Source organism: Euprymna scolopes, chromosome 24, assembly GCF_053919585.1.
Source record: "Euprymna scolopes isolate OS-2025 chromosome 24, ASM5391958v1, whole genome shotgun sequence".
Lineage (NCBI taxonomy): Eukaryota > Metazoa > Mollusca > Cephalopoda > Sepiida > Sepiolidae > Euprymna > Euprymna scolopes.
Window position 1 is genome coordinate 75402327 of NC_136505.1, and position 18564 is coordinate 75420890.

The 18564-nt window shown below is 38.0% G+C and overlaps 1 protein-coding gene and 1 pseudogene across 6 annotated transcripts in view; one reads left to right on the plus strand and one right to left on the minus strand.

Annotated features, from left to right (window-relative positions):
• Window positions 1-18564, plus strand: part of LOC145246769 (X-ray radiation resistance-associated protein 1-like) — a 334894-nt gene that overhangs the window by 73619 nt on the left and 242711 nt on the right. The gene's annotated exons all lie outside the window — the stretch shown is intronic.
• On the minus strand, window positions 11004-11141 carry LOC145246934 (U2 spliceosomal RNA; annotated as a pseudogene).

Sequence of the window (18564 nt, forward strand, 5' to 3'; positions counted from 1 at the left end):
GTCATGGAGTAATTGATTTTTTTTTAACAAAATTTTATAATCGCTGACGTATTTATGAATAAACCGAAATATATTATGATAAATTTAATCTGGTTAAAGGATTTTAATTTATTACTTTTTTTTTTATTAATATATTAATTGTAAAAGATAATGTAAGAAAAGTGTCCTTAGAACACGTACCTAACTTAGAAAAATCAACTTATTTGCTTTCAAACAAGAGTAAATATTTTAAAATATGTATATTTCAGTGAGAGGCACTTGAATTCTATTTAAAACTATATTGTCTCCACGTGTGGCTAGTCTCTCGTGCTGAGGTCAAGCAATTAACCTCTGATCGTCTTCGGAAACTATGGCTCGGGATGTCTAATTTTCCGAGAGCCCTCCACATTAAATTCTGAACACCTCAGTGTGGAATTCTACTGGAAGTGAAAGGCGAAAGCTGCATACACCAGAAAGCAAAGACAGACAAATTGGATTCTATCTACTAAAAATTAATTTCACAAAAATTACAGTCTTTTTACATATATATACACGTTCAGTTCTTAAACATTTTAAATTCACAAATCTCTCTAGGCGGATGGAGAGGGGGGTAGGCTTCAGGGCTGGTTCCTCTTGAGGTTGGCGCAAATCTCTCTCCAATCTGTCTAAAAAAACCTGGGCGCTTGTTTTTATATTCAGGGACGGGTTGGGGTGCGGTGGTCTATTCAACAATCAGAACCAGCCACGTATCTGGGGAAACCCCAGATACATTTGCATGTGTGCACTTCACCAATATTACCAGTTTTGTAATCTGGGACAAAAAATGACATCCATTCACATGACCTCTGGGGTCAATCCCTGTCATTCAGAAAGCCATAGTCTGGAGGTGTTCTCCAGGCCAACAAGTACAATCTCGTTTCTAAATTATTCTGACGTTTCCTGTTATTGGATTTTTTAAACAACAAAATATATAACTGGCTTTTCAAACAATAAAATATATATCTGACTTTGACAATAAAAATTAACATATATATATATCTTCTAATTCAAGTATTTTTGATATTAATTTGGATTAATCGGGATTAATTTAAACAATTTTAGCATCTTTACCCGGTCTTTCTCAGGTCCAAGGGGGTCTCAACCTCCCCTATGGGGAGCAAATCGCTCCCTCAAGTCAATTATGTCACACATGAATCGTCTTAAAATTTATCTATATTGACATTTATTCCATAGATGCTTAATTTTCATACCTTACCAAAATTAGTTTTCCAGTGTCTAACTATCCTAAATTCAGTTAAATAAAAATTGATTTTTATTATTTTTGATTCATTTGAGATTTTATCTGTTTTTGTTTTAATTAGATGGTGGGGTTTTTTCGTGTCCTTTTATCCGGTGTGCTTTTGTTCAGTCCCCTAACTAGCATAGACAAAGTTTACAAGCAGTTATCAAAAAGTGTGCTTACAAAAACAAACTTTTGATAATTTCAAAGTCTTAGACTCGGATTAATTTGTAGCAGAAACAAATGGAACTTTTTCTTTTAACAAGTAAATGCCTCTTCCATGTGTTATTTGGCCACATACTAACCAATCAGGGGTGTGGCGTATTGATCCTTTCTCTCCCCTAAGGAAATCGGACTGCTTCCGGTTTGAAGGAAAAAACTCCAGCTTACCGAGAGAGACGCCAAGCAGACAGCTTAAAGCTTTTAGTGAAGTAAAAACAAAACTGGCGACAACATCTCTACTTGCACATCCTGTACCCGATGCCCAGTTTTCACTGGTTGTTGACACATCATGCACAGCTGTAGGTGCAGTGTTGCAACAGCAGCACCAACAACAGTTACAACCTCTCGCATACTTTTTAAGACAGCTGAAACCAGCAGAACAACGTTGCAGCACGTTTGGCCGTGAACTCCTGGCAATGTACCTTGCAGTGAAACACTTTCAACATTCACTTGAGGGCTGTCAATTTGTGATCTACACTGATCACCGTCCGCTTACATATGCACTGCGTTCTAATCCAGACAAATATTCTCTCCGCGAAACGTGCCACTTGGATTTTGTTTCGCAATTTACCAGTGATATCCGACATATCTCAGGTGAGCAGAATGCAGCAGTAGACGCTTGGTCCCGCATTCCCATTAATTCTCTGTTCTCACCATCGGATATCAACTTACAGCAGATGGCCTTGGACCAGCCAAGTCTGGACACAAGTTGAATCCATCGTCACCTGAAGTTGCAACTTGCAAATTTGCATACCTGTATGGCACAATCACGTTGACACACCGGTTCTCGCCAGATCACTGAAGTTAAGCAACGTTTGTTGTATTTTTTTGTGGTTCGTTTATTATTATTATTTAGATGATGAACGTTCTTTTGTTGTTCATGTTAAGAAGAGCAAGAGTCTTAGGAGTGCTCATGTCTTAATCATGTTGTTGGAAGAGATGAAGACATTAACAAGTATATATAAAGAGAGAGAGAGTATATATAAATACACTTTGAGAAGGTGATTCGATATATAGATAGATAGACCGAGAGATTGGCATTTATGCTATTGACAGTTCTGTATGAAACGGGAGTGTTTATATAACATTTATTGTTTGACACATGTACTTTCTAACACATATTTTTTAGATGATGATTTTATCAAAGGTTTTTATACATAAATGGACAATACCTTTTTTCGTTGAATTACAACATGAAGACGCATGTTATAAAAAACATGATGATCATTTATTTCTTCCATATGATCGGTCAATGGCTTTGCATCCAGGAATTCAAAGTTTTTTTACATCCTCTTCTTCTAAAACCCTCTCGCTTCCAGATGGTGCCAAGGTTCGGTCTGAACCTCTCTTGACTCTTCGATTCTCTGACTAACTTCGAACTCTCCTATATTGAGAAATCACAAGTATGTCTGGCCAACGTGACTATAAGTCAGGTGTCATCAACATGCGCGATTTGCACGTTTTTGAAACCATTTCTGATGACCAGGAAATTTCCCATTTTACTTTGTTGTTTTACAAAGGAATTTAACCTGCTTATCTAATTCATATAACCCATATTTTATTATGCATTCTTTCTAACAATGTGCATAGTTTCCAGCCAAATTTGTATTTATTAAATATTTTAACAGAATTAACAATTTACTGGACATTCCATTTAAAACCTATTTTTCGTTAAAACTTATCTACAGGGTTCGATTCCCGTTTTATCTGATTTTATTTTCATTTAACTAATTCTCTTTATTTTTACTTGCATGAAAAGGGGACACGTTTAGCCTGGCCAGTACCAGATGAGTGACCATTTGGGAAGGCTAGGCGCTGTATGTACCTTCTGGGAAGGTTGGGCGTGGGGCCAGCACCCTCACCCTGTAAAAAGAACTCCTCGCTACAAAAACATCTATAAAAGTTATAGATGCCTATGCCCCTCCAGAAATTTGCATACCTGCCCGTGCTTACCTCGGACACGCAGATCATTTGTGACACTTCAACGGATTCACCTCAATCATTTGTTCCATTGACTCATCGTAGAGTTGTTTTTGACACCCTACACAATCTGGCACACCCCGGATGCAAAGCCACAGTGAAACTGATTCCCACTAGATTTTTCTGGCCAAATATGAGGCGTGTATCCTGCTAAAAGTCGAAGGTGCACAAGCATATCCGTGCACCCCTTGGAACATTCAGCACTCAAGACGCTCGGTTTAGCCATGTTCACATCGATCTGGTTGGACCTTGGCCGATCACACTGGGATTTACTTATCTCCTGACCTGCATAGACCATTTCACACAGTGGCCTGAAGCCATTCCCCTCACAGACATTTCGGCTGAGTCCGTAGCGCAAGCCCTTATATCAGGCTGGATATCGCGTTATGGAGTTCCCATCACCATCACCACTGATCGTGGCATAGTTTGAATTTCACCTCTTCCAGGAACTTTCCAGGATTCTAGGGATCTACAAGTTATCACCCTGCTTCTAACGGGATGATAGAACACTTCCATCGCCAATTGAAAGCAGCATTACGTGCTTACCCTGACCAACAGCGATCAAGCGAATATGTACCGGTTGTCTTTCTTGGCTGTCATGCTGATATCAAAGAGGATGTGGGATACTCTCCAGCCGAACTTGTCTATGGAGTACCTCTCTTGTTGCCAGGCCAAATGCTGAGCCCGATAGAGTTAACAACAACTGATTCAGCTCTGTATGTCGACAGACTGTGAGCTTATTTTAGTAAGCTCCCACCAATGCACACTAGGGAACAGACCATAAGATCATCTGTCCCAAAGGACATTTCATTTTGGACTCGTTTTCCTTAGAAAGGACGTCATGAAAGCCCCTCTAACTTCACCTTATGCTGGCCCTTATCGCATGCTTTCGTGTATTGATAAACTTTTCACCTTAGATTATCTAGTGGTAAAAGAGAAACTGTCTCTATTGATAGAGTAAAAAAAGCCTTTCTTGACACAAAAACACATGAGCCACACATTCCACCTACTTACACACAGCATCAAGATATGCATACACCTGAAGTAAATGCTCCAGGTGAAGAAAATTATGTCACCACTACACGTAGTGGTCGTCGGGTACATTGGCCGAAGAGACTGTGTAAAACTTTATATTTCCGTTTAAAAAAAAACATTTTTTCCCCTTTTCCCTCCTTTCCAGAAAAAAAAGAAAGAACGTTTTATTATAAAAACTGAAGCAAATATTCCCCAACTTTTCACAGAAAAGTAAGAACATTTTTTTTTCGTAAAAACAAAACAAATAAAATGGACATTTTTATTTTTTGCTATTTGTTATGCTACTTTTTTCTCTGTCGGCTTTCAGCCTAAGCAGGGGGTTATGTAGCAGAAACAAATGGGAATTTTTTCTTTTAACAAGTAAATGCGTCTCCCCTGTGTTATTTGGCCACATACTGATCAATCAGGGGTGTGGCTCACTGATCCTTTCTCTCCCCTAAGGAAATCGGACAGCTTCCGGTTTGAAGGAAAAAACTCCAGCTTACCTAGAGAGACGCCAAGCAGATTGGACCCTTTTCCTCTCTCTCTCTCTCTCTCTCTCTCTCTCTCTCTCTCTCTCTCTCTCTCTCTCTCTCTCCACCTCTGTGTTATTTCATCCGGTTCGACGATTCCCACTGGGAATAACTACCGTGACAACACCAGGTGGCCAGAGTCACGGCCACCGAGAGTAAGAAGAAGGCCTGTTAACTGAAAAATGCATGCAGGCAATGTAGGTAAGATTTGTCAGACTGTCAGTACTATATGAAGGCCATTTGAAAAAGAGCAATAAAACATTAAAAAAAAAGGAACACAGTTCGATTAATACTGAAACTGAACTTTATTCAATATAAAATATAAATATTATCTATGTAAAATTAAGTAATTTTAAAGCAATATACAATTTAATACTAATAAAACTGAATTATGAAGTTAGGAAACAAAGAATTTAAAAACATATTAAACACCAACGATGAATAATTTTAAAAGTGAAAACTATCGATAAATAATTTTAAGAATGAAAACAAACGATAAAATACAAAAAATTTAAATCAAACAAATAATTTAAAAACAAACAATAAAAGTTACTAGTGCAGAAATATATTTTTTGAATTTAATTTAAAGAAAAATCACATGGGTTGAATGTTATTTTTTGGAACTTTAGAGATTATTCAGACTAATGTTCTCATCTTGCGTGTTTATTTCACAACGTTTTATCATCGAATTTTGACTTCTCCTGTATTACATCCTCAGGCCGAAAATGATGTTTACATTCCTAAAAACATAATTAAAGAAAACATTCATACCATAATGTAAACTATTGCTAAAATCTAAGAAAATATAGTAAACAAACATTTACAATAATAATCACAGTGTAGTATCTGTTCTGATGCTACACTTCATTTGTTCTGTCCTCGGTCAGTGGAGGAGAAATCCTTCATGACTGAGACAATTTTTATTTTATTTTTGTTCCTATCCAGAGTGCCCCTTTTTGGGGAGCTAAATTTTCCCACATTAAAATCCGACCTTGTGTCTAACTGTACCCTCGTGGGGAGGCAAGTAAATAAATTAAAAAAAAAAATTTTTGACAAATATTCTCATGTAAAAATTATTTGTTTATAATTCTAAAAAGAAACAATTTTAATATATAACGCTCAGTCACGGCTAATTTCATTAATAGCTGCGTGGTGAATAATTTTCAAATCTACTTTAGAAAAAAATATATAACTTTCGGGTTTGTTTTACTGTACACATAGACTCGAAAAAGTTGTCACAAAACAAATATAGAATAAATAAATGTTATCAAAGGCAAGATAAGTTACTTTTCTACCTAACTGGATATGTTTTTAGTGTTTATATTTAATGTAACATGTTTATTGAGCTCGAAAAACAGTGTTTGCCGATGTATTGGAAAATTTTAAATGGCAGCCGACTCTCTCTTTGAGGCGGTAAGTTTGGGGAAATGAGTTATAAAAAAAACAAAACAAAAAAAAAAACAGATAAAATACTGTTAGAAACTCGTTGAATATATGTTACCCTGACATAGGCTGACATATATTCGGCGGGTTTTTAACAGTATTTTGACTGGTTTTTTATTTATAACTTGTTTTCCCAAACTTACTGTCTCCGAGAGAGAGTCGGCCGCTATTTTGAATTTTCCAATATATCGGTAAAAAACACTGTATGTTTTTCGAGCTGAATAAGCATGCTACATTAAATATAAAAACTAAAAACATATACAGTTGGGTAGAAAAGTAACTTATCTTGCCTTTGATAACACTTATTTGTTTTGTGACAACCTTTTCGAATCTATGTGTTCAATAAAACAAACCCGAACTTTCAAATATTTGGACATGTTTTATTTATTATTAAAAAAACATTTTGACAAATATTCTCATGCAAAAAATTATTTGTTTAGAATTCTGAAAAGAAACAATCAATTTTAATATATAACGATCAGTCACGGCTAATTTCATTAAGCCACATGGTGAATAATTTTCAAACCGACTTTAGAAAAAAATATATAACTTTCAAATATTTGGACATACTCAATGAAAGATTTTATTTATTATTAAAAAAACATTTTGACAATTATTCTTATGTAAAAATTATTTGTTTATAATTTTCAAAACTAAAACAAAATTAAATTAAATTTTCAACCTTCCTGATAGACATTTTAGCCTTATAAGAAAATAAACAGTTAAAAATATTAACATAATATTTGCTGTATTAGCAATAAATAGTATTGTTTCTTTAATTTATATTAACAATGTTATCAAGCATTATGAAAGTACTTGAATACAGTTCTAATTAAATACACGTTTAATTATTAACAAATAACATTACTTACTTTACTATATTTGGTTGGAATAAAATTTTCCCTTCTAATGGCACGTATCCAAATTGAGAAAGTTTAGGATAAGAAAATATATGTACTTTGGGGCCTTTTGGATAATTTCCCCGGCAATTTTGTAACAATGCAAGAATACACCATGTTAGACAGCAAACTGAAAACTAGACGAAACTGCTGCTCATATCCCTACAAGTGAATCTGATACTGACGTCACGCTGTCATGTGCATCGGCCTTCTTTATTCTCGGTAGCCACGCCAGAGTCCAGTTTTTACCCAGGAATAATATCTACCCGTGAACATTCGCCTGAATAAACCTTTTCTTTGTTACTTTTATTGAAGTTGTTGTGTTCGTTGTTTCAGTAGCTTGTGTTGAATTATTTATTTTTTTAGGTTGTGCCCCAAAAGTAAAAACCCTAAAAATTGGACAGTAATAAAATTAATGAATTCAAATCTTTCACATCTATATGCGACATGTGTTGGTTCATTTCTTCTTTGATTTCGGTTTATATGTCTGTATTTGTTCAGATGAATTGAGCATTAACAGGATTAGTAGATACAAAACTTGTCACACCTATAAGCGACAACACGTGTTGGCTCATTTCTACTTTGATTTCAGTTTATGTGTCTACTAAAACAAAATTTCTGAATAAGACAAGACCGATATAAAGCAATAAAATCTCAGGCTACTAATAGAAATTATTTTTAGTAAATACTATTTTCAAGTTTCCCATAAGTTAAGAGGACGCACAGAAGACGTTGAAAATTTGCCAATGTAAAATGTAAGTGCACTTTTTTTTAAACCTGTTTTAAAGACATTCAAAATGTGTGTCATAAATTAAAAATTAATTACTGACATATGTTTTATTTTTGTTTCATGTTTAAACTTTTATTTTAATGTAATGCGAAAGTTCGAATTGTTTCCTTTGTAAAAGTTAAATATATTCTTTTACTAGGTAGAAAATCTTGCCTTTGGTAACATTTATTTGTTTTGTATTTATTTTTCTCTCCTTTTTTGCTTTCTTAGTCTGAAAAATAATCCACCAGACGAGAAGAAATTCTTAAATGTTTATTCTACTTAATTTTAAATATATGGCCTCGGTTGTTATAAAAGGATTAGAGGTAGGAAAGTACGCCATAGAGGTCACAACAAAGAATACATGAAATGAACAACGTTGGAAGTGTGTAGATTCTGACTCCATATAATTAAAGACAGACGAATATTGAAGGTTGAGAACCGATTTTATTTACTACCAACAATTTGTATTAGGAGAGGCAAAGTGTTGTAGGATGGAATGTGATTTAACGAAGTATGGAGTGTCCGATGGAGATATTTGACAGTTTGTATTACGGTGAAATGTTCGTAGAATGTTTGCAGGTATGTACGATTTCACAAGGAATGAATATTCGTAAAATGTTTGTAGGTATGGTATGAATTGACAAGGAATGAAGGTTCGTAAAATGTTTGTAGGTATGTATGAATTGACAAGGAATGAAGGTTCGTAAAATGTTTGTAGGTATGTATGAATTGACAAGGAATGAAGGTTCGTAAAATGTTTGCAGGTATGTATAAATTGACAAGGAATGAAGGTTCGTAAAATGTTTGTAAGTATGTATGAATTGACAAGGAATGAAGGTTCGTAAAATGTTTGTAAGTATATATGAATTGACAAGGAATGAATATTCGTAAAATGTTTGTAGGTATGTATGAATTGATAAGGAATGAATATTCGTAAAATGTTTGTAGGTATGTATGAATTGACAAGGAATGAAGGTTCGTAAAATGTTTGTAGGTATGTATGAATTGACAAGGAATGAAGGTTCGTAAAATGTTTGCAGGTATGTATGAATTGACAAGGAATGAAGGTTCGTAAAATGTTTGTAGGTATGTATGAATTGACAAGGAATGAAGGTTCGTAAAATGTTTGTAAGTATGTATGAATTGACAAGGAATGAAGGTTCGTAAAATGTTTGTAAGTATGTATGAATTGACAAGGAATGAAGGTTCGTAAAATGTTTGTAAGTATGTATGAATTGACAAGGAATGAATATTCGTAAAATGTTTGTAGGTATGTATGAATTGACAAGGAATGAAGGTTCGTAAAATGTTTGTAGGTATGTATGAATTGACAAGGAATGAAGGTTCGTAAAATGTTTGCAGGTATGTATGAATTGACAAGGAATGAAGGTTCGTAAAATGTTTGTAGGTATGTATGAATTGACAAGGAATGAAGGTTCGTAAAATGTTTGTAAGTATGTATGAATTGACAAGGAATGAAGGTTCGTAAAATGTTTGTAGGTATGTATGAATTGACAAGGAATGAATATTCGTAAAATGTTTGTAGGTATGTATGGATTGACAAGGAATGAATATTCGTAAAATGTTTGTAGGTATGTATGAATTGACAAGGAATGAATATTCGTAAAATGTTTGTAGGTATGTATGAATTGACAAGGAATGAAGGTTAGTAAAATGTTTGTAAGTATGTATGAATTGACAAGGAATGAAGGTTCGTAAAATGTTTGTAGGTTTGTATGAATTGACAAGGAATGAAGGTTCGTAAAATGTTTGTAGGTATGTATGAATTGACAAGGAATGAAGGTTCGTAAAATGTTTGTAGGTATGTAGGAATTGACAAGGAATGAATATTCGTAAACGTAACTTATCTTTTGGACGATGTATGTGGTAGGGGTAGGCCGGTCATCCTGTTGTCGGTGATGCGTGTCCTGGCTTGTAACTGGAAAGCAGGTGACTTCTTTCATCAGCTGCTAGCAGCCCAGCGTCTTCGTCTTCTTTTTCCTCCTCTCTCCTCTGGTTCCCTAAAATCTCTCATTTTATAGTGGCAAACCGGCTCCCAGTGACTGTGATATTTGAGGTGTTTATTTTAGGCGCGGAGCTCTGCCATTGGTCAATAACTATTTTGTGGTTATCTTATTTTCTTTTCCCAAACAGAAGCGATGCGTGGAGCCATGTGCAAAAGACGATTTTTCATTTTGTCTCTCATGGTGGATACGTTCACATCCGGTTCGCTGCTAATTGTCATCATGTTCCCACAAATTCTTAAAAAATATATAAATTTAAGAATTTAGAGTGGGGAGGTCATTTTCACATGTAAATTTAATGTAAAATAAGTCTCCATATTCGAGCTATTCTAGCGCAGTTAAAAAAAAAGTGATTATTCAAAATATTTTTGTTGATTTTTCTATGGAAAAGTTGTTTTTTTTTTCTGAAAGTTGAATTTTTTACACGCCCCACCCCCATAAATTAAAATTATTTTCAAAATTCGAAACTTCAGTGGCCACAATACAAACTGTACTAAATTTGAAAAGATATAATAAAAAAACTTTTACCATTCCAGTTTTTATTCTACATGAACCTCAACTTTTGTGAGGGGGGGGGTCGTTAAAACAAGGCCGATAGCCATTAGTTGTGTGCTCTCGTGTAATGAATGAATGCGTGAATGTAGGACTGACATGAAATTCTTAAAGATAAACTAAAATGACCGAAAAATGGGCTGAAATGACTTAAATAAATAAAAAATAAATGACTTAGAATGACTTTAATGAACTTAAGGATGAATTGAATGACCTTAAGAATGACTTGAATGCTTAAAAAATAACTGGAATCCTTCAAAAACAACTTGAATGATCTGGAGAATGACTTGAATGGCTTTGAGACTGAATGGTTGTAAAGTGTGTGATCATTTTACATTAAATTAATACAGAAAAGTGATCCCCCACTTTATATCACAATAAGTACAGCATGTAGTAAGAACAGATACTACACTTTGATCTTGGCCAAAAGGCCAAGAAAAGGGTAGGTATTTATTTGCTCCCCCACTGAGCAAATTAGGCACAAGGCCGATTTTTAAAGTGAGGAGTGAAGGGGAAATGGGGACCAACTCCCCGGGAAGTAGAGGAGCTGGATAGTTACAATTGGTATGAAGGGTTTCCCCTACATTGACCAAGGTCTTATATGTGGGGTTGCAGTATCTGCCGGAACAGATACTACACTTTGAGATATTAAATCCTTTATTCATGTTAAAAGTACAGTGAAAATCAACAATGAACAAAAAACTTAGGCACATGGCCAACTGAAAAGGGGGGATTGTGGAGGTCGTTGGTCATCCTTGTCACTCCAGAACTAAACAAAATCAAAAGATTCTCTCAGCTAGTATCTTCTTTCACCATAATACCGCATTCACCCTTTCATACTGGGGGACGTCCTATTTAACTCCCAATTTTTAAAACATTTTTTATTGACGTGTAAAAACAAAAAAGATGACAATAAAAATGGTACAATAATTCATTTGTGTCGAGTGCAGGGGAAGAAAAAACAAAAGGTGATTAGTAGGACCCTCCCAACCCCGTCTAGTTGATAGACTGCCCGTTCCACTAGGTTTGTAAAAGGAACCTCGCTTCTGTATGTTTGTATTTCTTTCTCTCCAAGATGGGTGAAATTTAGAGGAAGGGGTGAAAACAAAAATTGCAAGAAGGAGGGGGCGGGGATCTTGGAGGCTTCCTAATTGGGGAGGGATGGAACACATACTCAGCTAGCTGAGAGGCTACTTGTTTAATTTTACTTTACGGAACTGCGCGTTCCACACCTCTTTGGCATCTCTTCGTACACAGAGACTTGCTACATGTATCCATCTTCTGTCAAATGCCATGCGATGCAACCTTCTTCTATCACATCTGATCTTCACCCGTAGTTGGTGTTTAAAGAAAGCGATCAGATCCTGATCAGAAAAAGACAACACCCCCCCACCTCCCTCGACAACCTTGCAGACGCGACGTCCAAATCACCATTCTTGCCACGGCCAGGATCGTAACATAGACCATTTGTCTTTCCCGGTCCCATGGCGGCCTCACATTGTCCACGACATTGGATACGGTAATTGGGTGAGGATGCTCAGGATCGATGCGAGCTGTCACCTCGCTGACATACGACCAGTACCTGCAGAGTTCGCGGCAATCGAAGAAAGCATGATTAGTCATTTCTACGGCTGTTGTCCCACAACGTGGACAATCAGGCGACTCCAAAAACCCGGAACTGCATTGTATCTTGTTCAGTGGAAGTGCAGAACTCCGAATTGTTCAGATGACTCGGACCTGGCGCCTAGCTCCACGGAGTAGATCTCACTATGCTGCCAACCCAAACGTGTGCATAGTGGGTCGGCGGCGGCTCCCTTCACTAGATCTCTGTGGAGTTCTCTACGGGTAGCAGTCATAAGGTCGCTGGACCTTGGTAGTCGTTTTAGTGCAGCTCGGCACTCGTTCATGTAGGCATATTCTCCCCACAGCCTGCAACGGCTCTCGATAGAAGGACCGAGAACAAGGTCAGGGAAGGCAGCAGTATAGTGGCTCAGGAAGGCCTGCCTCTCAGCATCTCGATGACACTTCAAGTCCGGCATTCCCAAGCCTCCCTCACATAGACATTGAATGCAGATCTGTCTGCTCACCCAGTACCTTCCAAAGAAGCGAGGACAAGAGTTCGACGAGAGCTGTAAGGTGTTGTGCAGGCAGGTGAAGTACGGCCAGTCGGTAAAGGATGAAAGGAAGGACGTAAGTGGCGCACGCCTCAGCTCTACCCTTTAAGGAAGGTTTCCTAGGAAGCCACGAACTGACTGCAGCCTCCACCTTTGACCGTATCTTGGCTAAAAGGCCAAGAAAAGCTTAAAAAGCTAAGAATAGCATCTATTAACAACAGACCTTTGATCTTAACCAAAAAGGCCAAGCACAAAAGTGTTATAGACAGACCGACCGATGGAGTGACTTATAGAGTTGCTTGTACGCGACTAAAAAGCATACACATTATTTTTTTTCCTAAAAAAAATCTTAAGCTATACATTCCTTGAGTAAAAGTCATATGCAAGATAGTGGCCTCAAACGAATGTAAAAAATGGAACGGGACACAACGCAAATTTTATCGAAACAAAATTAGCGAGTCTACTGTACAGCCTAGCAATAAAAAAAAAAAACAACTCGACTGCTGGAAACAACAACTAATAATAAGCATGATTTAATTTTTAACTACTCTGTACTTGTTATGAATATGTTAATAATGAAATGAAATTGCTAAGAAATGTTTTTTTTGTTCATTTCAACTAGACTGTAGTTTCACATAACATTTTGATAAATAAAAGATATCGTAAAAATTGGTTATAATCAGGATTCGGTTCTGGGGTTCGGAAAGGAGTGAGTCACTCTCTCGACAACAGCACTTTTCTGCCCTCTTCTTTTTCCAATCGACCACACCTGGCCTCTCGCCACCAATGTCACACGGCACAAGAGAAAATATTTACGACTCTTTTCTCTCTGCTCCCCCAGGGAATTTTTCCCAGCTTTTATATCCTCCTATCTAAAAAAAAAATAGCTTCTCCCATCATGCTCTGCCTTCCCAAGATGTCCTTCGCGTATACGAATGCGCTGGCCATTCTTCCTTTCTTCTTTCCCAAAGAGCAATGCAGATATGCCCGGTACGTTTTTTTTTTTTTTCTTTTTTAACCATATACCCCACACGCCCCCCCCCCTGATCTTTGAGGTCAATAAGACACTTCATAATCCTTCATCCAAGCAGGCCTCCTCCTCTCACGTTGAGGCCTCTGGGGGACGACTTCTTGAGGGTTGACGTTTTCAGGTTCACTACAGACATTCTAGTCCAGTTGTAAAGAACCACAATGTGGGATAAGTCGAATTGGGGTGCATCATCAGCTTCTTGGTGGATATTGACTTCCTCCTCTTCAACGCCATCACTGCGAGCCGGCAGGGTTACACGGCGCAGGTTTAGGATATGCCGGGGAACGCCATTCACCATCACGTTGTTCTTTGACTGCGTTCCCGTTACAACCCCCCTCCCCCAGCAAGTGGTACATTGTGCATTGGGAGGCTTTACCCACACCTCGCCCATTTTAATGGTAGCTTCTTCATCCTCAATTCCTACTGTTTTATTGCACAGATGCCGCCACTTATATGCAAAGATGGCTCTATGAGGCACAGTTGTCTCATCTTGTCTGGTTTTCGGTGAGATGCTGTACCAAAACACCACCTCCATGGGTGAAATGTTGCTTTTTTTCCACAGCAGCCTTGATAGTGCGATGGTTCCTCTCCACTATCCCATTGCCACTCGGTCGATACGCTGCCCTAAAAAATTGCCTTACTCCCGTCCTATCACACACCTCTTTAAAAGCTTCTGATTGGAAAGTGGGTCCATTGCCAATTAACAGTTCCTCAACTGGCGCTCTTTCCAAAAATATTTCTCCGATGACCCTCCGATCGCCCATGCAGCTTCTGCCCTGATCTCTCTCCATATGGCAAACTTCCCCGGTCCACAGTCAACCATCGACAGATACAACTTATGACGATAATGGGTCACATCAATGTGTAACGTAATCCCCCATTGAGGAGTGTTAGAACTACGCTGAAGTAGCTTTTTATTCCTGGGTGACGCCAGATAACCCAAGGATTTAAGATAGAGAAGATAAATATATTTTATTTCATGTCAAAATAGATATTGTTTGAAAACAGAGAAATATATTTTTACGGCTAAAAGTTGATGACAGGAAATTTCACTTATAACATTGTCTGGCCTTATTGAACTCAAGGTCGAATGTCAGAACTGGCAGTCGTGAGAATGAGTAATTCAGATTTCAGGTATGGGAATCGTACCCACGCAAAACCCTAAAGCTTTCGATTTTGTGGCAAAATCTTATTGGCGGGGAGAATTTCCACCCCATCCACATACCTTACTACATATACGACTGTCATGCGAAAATTAGAGAGTTTTAGTTGAGTAGCAGATCAGATTAGTTTGAGATTGGTTGTTGAATCCGAGAAGAGCGTGACCCCTCCACCTTCCTCATCCAACCGTCTGTCACTGTCTGTGAAGAGATTTGAGACTGTGAAAAGAACTTGCAGAAACTGAGTGATATTTGTAAAAATTTGTACATAATTCTGCGAAATTAAGCTTCTGTAGATAGACTACATGAGTTTGTCTTTCTTCCTGCCTGCTGCTTCGATAGTCGCTTTCAGCATACCAGATTTCATGCAAAAACCTCAGAGAAGACTAGACTACACGAGCCGAGATTTCTAGATAAAAAGGGTTACAATGACCAATTGCTTCCAGAACTCTGCAATGTGTAACTCTCCTGCTTCGTTTCTGGATGGTCCGGGGTCTATCGATTGGCACTCCTGACAGTGCTCCACTACCTCCCTGACCTCTTTCTCGGTGGTTTCCGGGTAAACCTCTCTTGCCAGGAATAACGTCCATTCTCGACCAAAGTGGTGCATTTCATGTCACTTTTTAACTTCCTCCCATGCACAGCATACTGAGGAAACCTCCTTTCTCTTTTGCAGTCAGGCCTTCTTTACCCGTGTCATTGAATCCACCTTGTTCTTTTCTGATGGGATCAGCACTACAGATACCTTCAACTGGAATTCCACTATCAAATCTGCAAGTGCTCCAAGCCTGCGCTTGATCAGCATTGCTGCAGCACATCTGATCCTAACTCTCTTATCACCAGTCACTGCTGACCTGATCCATGAAACTACCATTGCCGAATCGGATTTGATTTCAATCGTTTTCAATTCTCACTTCAGGGCCAGATTGATTCCTTTCATAGCAGCCTCCAGTTCGGCTACATTGATATGGGAATAGTCGTTTTTCTTCCTTAACCACGCCACATCTTCAACAGTTACGCCTCCCATCTCTAATACGACGCCCAATGCCAGACTGTTGGAATCACACGAAATCACCCCCGCATCTCCGCCGCTGACATACCATTCCCCCTTTACTGGGTCTTCTTTCATCACTCTCACGATGATTTCTTGTAGCAGTTTAATTTGTTTCGTAGTTCCTGAGGCCTGGAGATCCATTTCCATTCCACCGTCCACCTCTCACCATCGAACCTCACATGGAAATCCTCGCCCTCGATGCAGCAAGCCTCTGGTTTTTGTGTTCTGATATTTCTATCACCTTCCACTCCTGCCATTCCTACTGCGCCGAGGCATTCAAAAGTTACTTGGCCCTCTCTCAACGTAGCGCCCCCAGTTGGTTGATAGCACTTACATCTAAAACCACATCAACATAACCAACCAGACGATCCAACACTAGGGCTTGTAGTCCAATAGGCACACCTTGCACCAGTACTTCCGCTGTTGTCTCTCCCAGGCATTTCACCTCCCTGCCATCCACGGTCTTAATACTCCTGGCTCTACTCCATAATCTAGCGACATTCTTCGTTACCAACGTGATGGTGCAGCCTGAGTCAACAAGGGCCATGGCTCTCTTCCTATTAACTACTACCGGTCTAACTTTATTCTTTGTGGGTTGAACAACTGCCAGTAATGGTAGCACTCCTTTTTCTTGTTTTGTCAGGTCGGTTCCAATTTCGGGTATTGCATTCCCTCATCTAAAGACAAGGCTTCTTTTTCAACCCCAACGCCGCTCCTCCATCCATGGACTCCGCCGGTTTTGCAGTCAACCCATACCTCACGACATGGCCTCTCACTTTCTCTGCTGTCACCTCTGCTTCCTCCACGAGAATGTCGTCAATGTATGAACCAGTGGCCTTGTCCACTGTACAGTCTTTACTCAGCACCATCTTCAGCATGGCAGTCATAGATTTTTGGGCTAAGCTCAGCCCAAAGCCTAACCTCGTCAGGCAATACAACTTTCCCTTGTACCGGACCAATTGATGTTTCCAGAGTTTTTCATCTACATGGATCTGGAGATAAGCCGACTTCAGGTCGACAATCTTAGTGGCCTGCTTCATCCTCCTCCATTTCCTGATAACCTCTTTGCATACATCAATCCCCTTTCCAGTGTGGCAGCCTATGTATCTGTTTAATTCTCTGAAATCCAGTCAGCCATGTTAACCTGCTTGACTCGCCGAAATAGCTTCTAGGGTTATAATCAGGATTCGGTTCTGGGGTTTGGGAAGGAGTGAGTCACTCTCTCGACAACAGCACGTTTCTGCCCTCTTCTTTTCCAATCGACCACACCTGGCCTCTCGCCACCAATGTCACACCGCACAATCCGAACATCATCAATACGAAATTCTTTTCAAGAGAAGATGCTCACGACTCTTTTCTCTCTACTCTCCCAGGAAATTTTTCCCAGCTTTTATATCCTCCTATCTAGAAAAAAAAGGAAGAGACAGGAAAAAAAAAATAGCTTCTCCCATCATGCTCTGCCTTCCCAAGATGCCCTTCGTCTATACAAATGCGCTGGCCATCTTTTCTGTCTTCTTTCCCAAAGAGATGCAGATACGCCCGGTAAATTTCTTTTTTTCTTTTTTTTTTCCTTTTATAACCATATACCCCACATTTTCATCGTCCATTCTCTGCATAATTATCAAAACAAAACAATGAAATGAAAAACCTACGAACTTGTTTTCGTTTTTTTTTTTTCTAAAATAAGCAAAAACAAAGGCAAGCTAAGTTAATTTTTTACCTAACTAGATAAGTTTTTGTGTTTTAATTTATTTATTTGCTAATTTTATTAATTTTGTAAAATATTTTCACACTACTTTTATTCTTAACTAAAAAAAAAAAAACAGACATTAAAATTACTTTGTTTGCTATTCTACATTATTTTTTAGTTATTTCATTTCATTGTTTTGTTTTATTTCTTATTTCATTGTTTCGTTTTGGTAATTATGGAAAAAAAGGACGATGAAAATCAATTTTTACGATATCTTTTGTTTATTAAAATGTCATGTGAAACTACAGTCTAGTTGAAACAAACAAAAAACATTTCTTAGTTATTTCATTCCATTATTAACATATTCATAACAAATACAGAGTAGTCAAAAATTAAAACATGCTTGTAGTACCGAGGGGTGTTAATGAAGACACTTGAGACAGGGTAGAATTACGATGTAAGACATGTTTATTAATAGTATGTGAATGACTTTTATACAAGGGTATTCAAGGGGAAGTAACTCGATTTATTGAAGAGTTCTTTATTCTATTACATTCCCTTTGTTAAGAAAAAGTGTTTATGGTTTGTTTGTTTTTCTTGTTATCTATTTGTATATTATAAAGTCCTTGTATTTGGAGGGGACTTGCCGGGTTCTTTTGGGTCGGTTTTGGGTCAGTATCTCTGACCTTTGGTTTGTCTCCTCTGGTTGTCCCGGGTTGTCTAATGGAATGTATCCATCGTTTGTATTGGACGGAGTATTGCTTCCAATGAGTCGGTGTGTTGTTGGGGCAGTAGTGTTGTATCGTCCCAACTAGTATT